Genomic DNA, 6,379 nt, shown 5'->3' with positions numbered 1-6,379 from the left:
ATCACATCTCACCCTAACAGCCTTGATTGTTGTCACTCTCAACTCTATTTGTGAAAATTTAATATACCTTTATCCTTCATGTTTGAAACATTTAAGAAATCTATTTTTTGAGAATATGGTGTTTTCAAATAATATCTTTTAATTGTTTTTTTATTGGTTTCATTTATTTTAAGAAATAATTATACAAATATGTAGAATAAATAAAACACTAGATATAAAAATTATTTTTAAAACACATTTCAACATATTAAAACAAGTTAAAAAACATTTTAGGTTTTCAAATAGAATTTTGTTCTTCAAAATTCAAAAAATGATTTTAAAAAACTGTTCTCAAAAACTATTTTTCATAATTGTTTTTGGAAACAGTTACCAAATAGGCCCAAAATTTCACCACATTTCCTCTCCTAAACTCATAATAGCACTCAACTACTAAATCAATACAATTGATGATTTGAGATGAGAGGCTTGGTTTCCTTTTATAGAGACCATAAGATAATAGGATGAAGTATTCAAATAAGCCTCTACCTTATTATCACATGTGATGTTTATTAATTAACAATCATCATCTTTCATACATTACCATAAGGTGAATCTATCCTTGGGCACTCCTTTTCTATCTTTCTATAGAATGTTTCAGTGACTTTAAACCTTAATTTGCACTTTTCAAGACTAGCCCATGTGTTATCATGATTAGTATTTGATTATGATGAAATTTTTAAAAAGTAGACAAAGGTTAATTTAAAGTACATTTGGCAGTAATTCTGAGAAATGTTTTTAGCATTTCTAAAACTTGAAAAATAAAAATTTTCAAATGTTAGAAAGACTAAAAATACTTCTCAGAATCATTGTCAAATATTACACTCTTAGAATTCATTTGATAGTAATTCTAGAAAACACTTTTAATATTTTTAATATTTTAAATTTTTTTATCATTAAAGTGTTAAAAATTATAAAAACACTTTCTAAAATTACTTTCAAACGCATTTTTAAAATCCTAAGACAGTTATGGAAGGTCCAATAAGATGTGACACTTATTGAGGATTTATTAATCTATGCCCTTCATATGTAATAAAAGTTTTATATATTTTGTTTTGCTTTTAAAAATTATAATTTTGACATCATCTACAACTTTGAAAGAAGTAAAGAAGAGAAGAATGGCCGAAGAAAAAGAAAAATCAGTCCAAATGGGCCATATAGTAAATTGAAGAATCATGTGTGAGAATTTACCTAAGAAAGCAAAAAAGTAAATTGAAGAATATTACACTCTTAGAATTCATTTGATAGTGATTCTAGAAAACACTTTTAATATTTTTAATATTTTAAATTTTTTTATCATTAAAGTGTTAAAAATTATAAAAACACTTTCTAAAATTACTTTCAAACGCATTTTTAAAATCCTAAGACAGTTATGGAAGGCCCAATAAGATGTGACACTTATTGAGGATTTATTAATCTATGCCCTTCATATGTAATAAAAGTTTTATATATTTTGTTTTGCTTTTGAAAATTATAATTTTGACATCATCTACAACTTTGAAAGAAGTAAAGAAGAGAAGAATGACCGAAGAAAAAGAAAAATCAGTCCAAATGGGCCATATAGTAAATTGAAGAATCATGTGTGAGAATTTACCTAAGAAAGCAAAAAAGTAAATTGAAGAATCATGTGTGACTAAGGGTCTCCAACGGGCGGGCCGGGCCGTAAATAAGAGGCCTGTGGCCCAGCTTGGGCCGGGCTTATGGGCCCATTGACTGGTCAACGAGCTGGGTCAGGCCGGGCCATGCTAAAATGGTAGGCTGCCCGGCCTATGAGCCCGCGGGTTGGCGGGCTGGTGGGCGGGCCGGGCCGGCGGGCTTTTTTATTTAAGCCAAAATGAAACCAAGGGAAGGGAGAGGGGGGGGATTCAAACCCCTCCCCTCATGCTTAAAGCTTAAGGCTCTAACCAACTAAGCTACATTCTTTTTATGTTTATTAATTGAGTTAGTTATATGTATATAAAAATAAAATATATTATTTTTTAAAAAAAAATTAAAGGCTCCAACGGTCACATGACCGTTGGAGCCTAGCTCCAACCCATGTGACCGTTGGAGCTAAGCCTCCAACAATCACATGGCTAATTATTTTGATTTTTTTTTTTTTAACCTTCCTATAAATACATATTCTTCCTTTTCATTTTTTTCATCAAATTCTCTCTATTTCTCTCACATTCTACAATATTTCAAATTCTTTTATTTTTTCCATCAAATTATACAATATTGTTGGTGGTGCAAAACAAGCATTGGTGGCTCCAAGAGTTCAAATTTGCTAGGAATTTCTGCATCGGTTCTCTAATTGAGTAACATACTTCACCCCTACTACTTTATTTTTTTGTTACATTTTTTTTTATATTTATTACTTTATTATTTTTGGCATAATATTTTATCAATAATTATAATATGACAAGTGCTTCTTCATCTAGTCCATGTGATGAAATATCATCAAACAAAAAATTTACTTCAAATATATGGAATTTTTTTTATAGAATAGAAATAATTTTAGAAAATAATAAAAAAGAAATAAAAGCAAAATGTAAAATTTGTAATAAATTTCTTACTGGTGGCTCAAATGCAGGTACAAGTCATTTAAAAAGACATCATGAAAATTGTAAAACTAAAAATAATGTAGATATTAGAAATTATATGCAATTAGCTAAAAATGAAAGTGGAAATTTAAAAACATTTTCTTATGATGAATCTAACTGTCGTGAAGAAATGATTGATTATATAATAAGAGCAGAACAACCTTTCAACATGATGGAAACTCATGATTTTGTAGGAACAATTCAACAAGGTATTAATCCTCAATTTAAAGGTTGGTCTGGAAATACAGTTAAAAGAGATATTATGAAAAAAATTTATACACAAAAAGAAATTAAATTTTTTTTTTTTTTGCAAATTTTGAAGGAAATATTTGTTTAACATCTGATATTTGGACATCTTTAACTCACACTGGTTTTTTATGTATAACTGCTCACTACATTGATAATGAATGAAAATTAAATAAAAGAATAATTTTATTTAAATTAATAAATGCTCCACATAGTGGTAAAAATATAACATCTTTAATAAATGATGAAATTATAGATTTAGGCATTCGTGATAAAATATTGACAATAACATTAGATAATGCTGCTAATAATGATGCAGCAATACATAGACTAAAACTATATTGGCAAGTAAAAGAAGATCATGCTAAAATATTTCATGTGCGTTGTTGTGCACATATTTTAAATTTAATTGTAAAGGATGGATTAAAAAATGTTGATAGTACATTGGAAAAAATTAGAGGCATTACATATAGTATTAATAGTTCTCAAGCAAAACATGAATTATTTTTTCATTGTTGCAAAATGTTAAATATGAAAAGAAAAAATATAAATTTGGATATGGCCATTAAATGGAATTCCACATATAAACTTTTACAAAATATTACAAAATATAGAAAAGTAGTTGAATTATATGAAATACAAGTAATTAACAATGATTGTGAAGCAGATATTTATGCATTAAATGATTATGATTGGCATATTGCGGATCTTTTAAGAGATCCTTTTGGAATTTTTGATACTTCAACAAACATTTTTTGTAGTGTATATTATCCAACTTCAAATCGAGTTATTATGCAAATAACTAATATTTTTCTTGTACTTCAAAAATATTTAAGTTTTGAAATATTTAATGATACAATATTTGCAATGATATAAAAATTTAGAAAATATTGGGGAGAAATACCTTTAATTTTTTATATTGCTTTAATTGTGGACCCTAGATTGAAATTTGAAGCTTTGGATGAATGGTTAACAATTATTTATTTTAATGACCAAATAAAAATTGAAGAAATTAAAAATGAAATAAATTCATTATTATATAATTTATATAACTATTATAAAGAAAAATATGGTAATGATATTAATACAATTAAATTACCACCTACATCTACAAACTCCTCATCTTTTTATAAAGGAGCTCTAGAAATGTTGAAAAGTCGAAAAAAGACAACAAATAGTTCTCCAAATAATACATCTGATTTAGATAAATATCTTAATACTGATACAATTTCATTTGAAGATCAAGAAGATTTTGATATTTTAATATGGTGGAAATCACATCAACACAAATATTCTGTGCTTTCTATAATTGCTCGTGATGTACTAACAGTTCCTGTGAGTACAGTTGCATCAGAAACTGCTTTTAGTGCAGGTGGAAGAGTAGTTAGTAAAAAACGATGCAACTTAGCGCCAGATGTTATTGAAGTAGGGATATGTGTGAAAGATTGGGAAATAGCAGATAAAAGGATGTACGATTCCATTCGAGAAACAGAGATGCTTGCCGAAATGGAATCTTTAAAATTATCAAGATCTTCATGGATGCATGATAGTTCGCCATCACCGCCAGAAAATAATGACTAAATGTATATTATATTTTTATTTTTATTTTTTGTGGTTAAAAAATACATATGATTGACAAATAAATAGGTGTCAACCTAGTTGGGATGTATTTTATTTTGTAGTGATGTAAATTTTTCTCACATTTTCAAATGTAATTATACATTCAATGAATAAAAATTTGAAATTAATATTTTTTTTAATAATTTTTATTTTTGTAGTTTTTTTTTTAAAGGGGCGGGCCTAAGGGCGGGCCTACGGGCCGGGCCAGGCTTGGGTCCGGTGGGCTTGGGCCGGGCCGGGCCTAAAGCGGGCCGCGGGCTTTTTGGAGACCCTTATGTGTGACCAAAATGAGGGGAAATTCCAAAGCACAAGGGTGATTAAAATGAGGACATATCTGTTATATGGTTGATGATATTTGGAAGATAGTATTAACTCTAGCTCCAACATTCTTTTAAAATATATATAGAGAGAGAGAGGATAAGTAAAAGAAAATAAAAAAATAAAGGAAAATAAAAAATAAATTCAAATACAATGAATTATTTTTAAATACTTCTTCAAACTCATTTAACTCACCTTCCTCTATTATATAAAGATTAAATAATTTTAAAACATACAAATTTTTAATTAATTTTAATTATATTTGATTTTCTTTCATTTTTTTCAATAATAAAACCAAACATGAAAATAATCCTTTATTTTCTTTCATATTCTTTGTCTAGTTATCTTTTCTTTATCTAATATGAATATCATCAATTATTTTTATTTAAATAATATACTATAATTTTAAAAAAAAATTAATATTAAATTTATAATTTTATAATTTTATTTAGATATATAATTAGTTGTGATATAAAAAAAAAAAACTATTAGCACACACTTCACAAGTTCCACAAAATTTAATTGTTCTTACCAAAATTTTGTTAAAATGCTGAAAGAATGACTGATTTTGAGATTACTTTTTCCAAAATGAATTAATTCCTTTTGTATATCCAACTTCAAAAAAATGAGATTAAATAATTAGGATATGTTTGATAACTATTTTTAAAAGCAATTTTAAAAAATAGTTTTTGGAGATGTTTTATAGAACAAAAGTCTGTTTGAAAATTTAAAATATTTTTAACTTATTTTTAATATTTTAAAATATACTTAAAAAATATTTTTTATATCTAGTATTTTACTTTTTAATATATTTATATAATTATTGTTTAAAATAGCTCTCAAAAAATGAGTGAAAATAACAGAAAAAACTAAAAGATGTTCTCTAAAAACATCATATTTGTTTGTTATTAAGAACAAAAAATAGAAAACATATGAAGGTAAGGACATGGGTAAATAAAAGAAAAATACATGCCTCCATTTTTGTGTATTTATATTCCTTTTAAACATCCTTTCTACCTATATATATATATATATATTCTTGAATTGTTTAAAAAAAAAAAAAACCAAAAATTGTACATGCCCACACACGCAAGGCACATGCTATACTCTCCGTATAAATAAATACCAAGAATCTATTTGATAATTATTTTCGAAAATAGTGCTTAAAATCGTCTTTTGAGAATAATTTTTGAAAACTGTTTTATAATATTTTATAAAACAAAAATTCATTTAAAAATAAAAAAAATACTTCTAACATGTTTTTAATATTTTTAAACATATTTTAGAAATAAATTTTATGTCTAATGCCTTATTTTTAATAATTCTACATGTTTACATAATTATTTTTTAAAATAATTATTAGAAATAAGTAAAACTAATTAAAAACAATTAAATTTAATTTTAGAAAACACTCTGTTTTTTTTTTTTTTTTTGTTCTAAAAAAACTGAAAACTGTTATAAAAAACAGTTTGCAATCAGCCTCAAATTTTTGTTTCCGTCCTTCGAAAACTGGATCGGGAGTTGCGATTGTTTTTGTATTTATTTTAGAACTCTAATTGGGCCAAGGACGGAGGGGG

The sequence above is a fragment of the Vitis riparia genome, chromosome 9, assembly GCF_004353265.1.
Source record: "Vitis riparia cultivar Riparia Gloire de Montpellier isolate 1030 chromosome 9, EGFV_Vit.rip_1.0, whole genome shotgun sequence".
Lineage (NCBI taxonomy): Eukaryota > Viridiplantae > Streptophyta > Magnoliopsida > Vitales > Vitaceae > Vitis > Vitis riparia.
The sequence above is the reverse complement of the archived record's forward strand: the minus strand, read 5'-3'. Positions refer to the sequence as shown.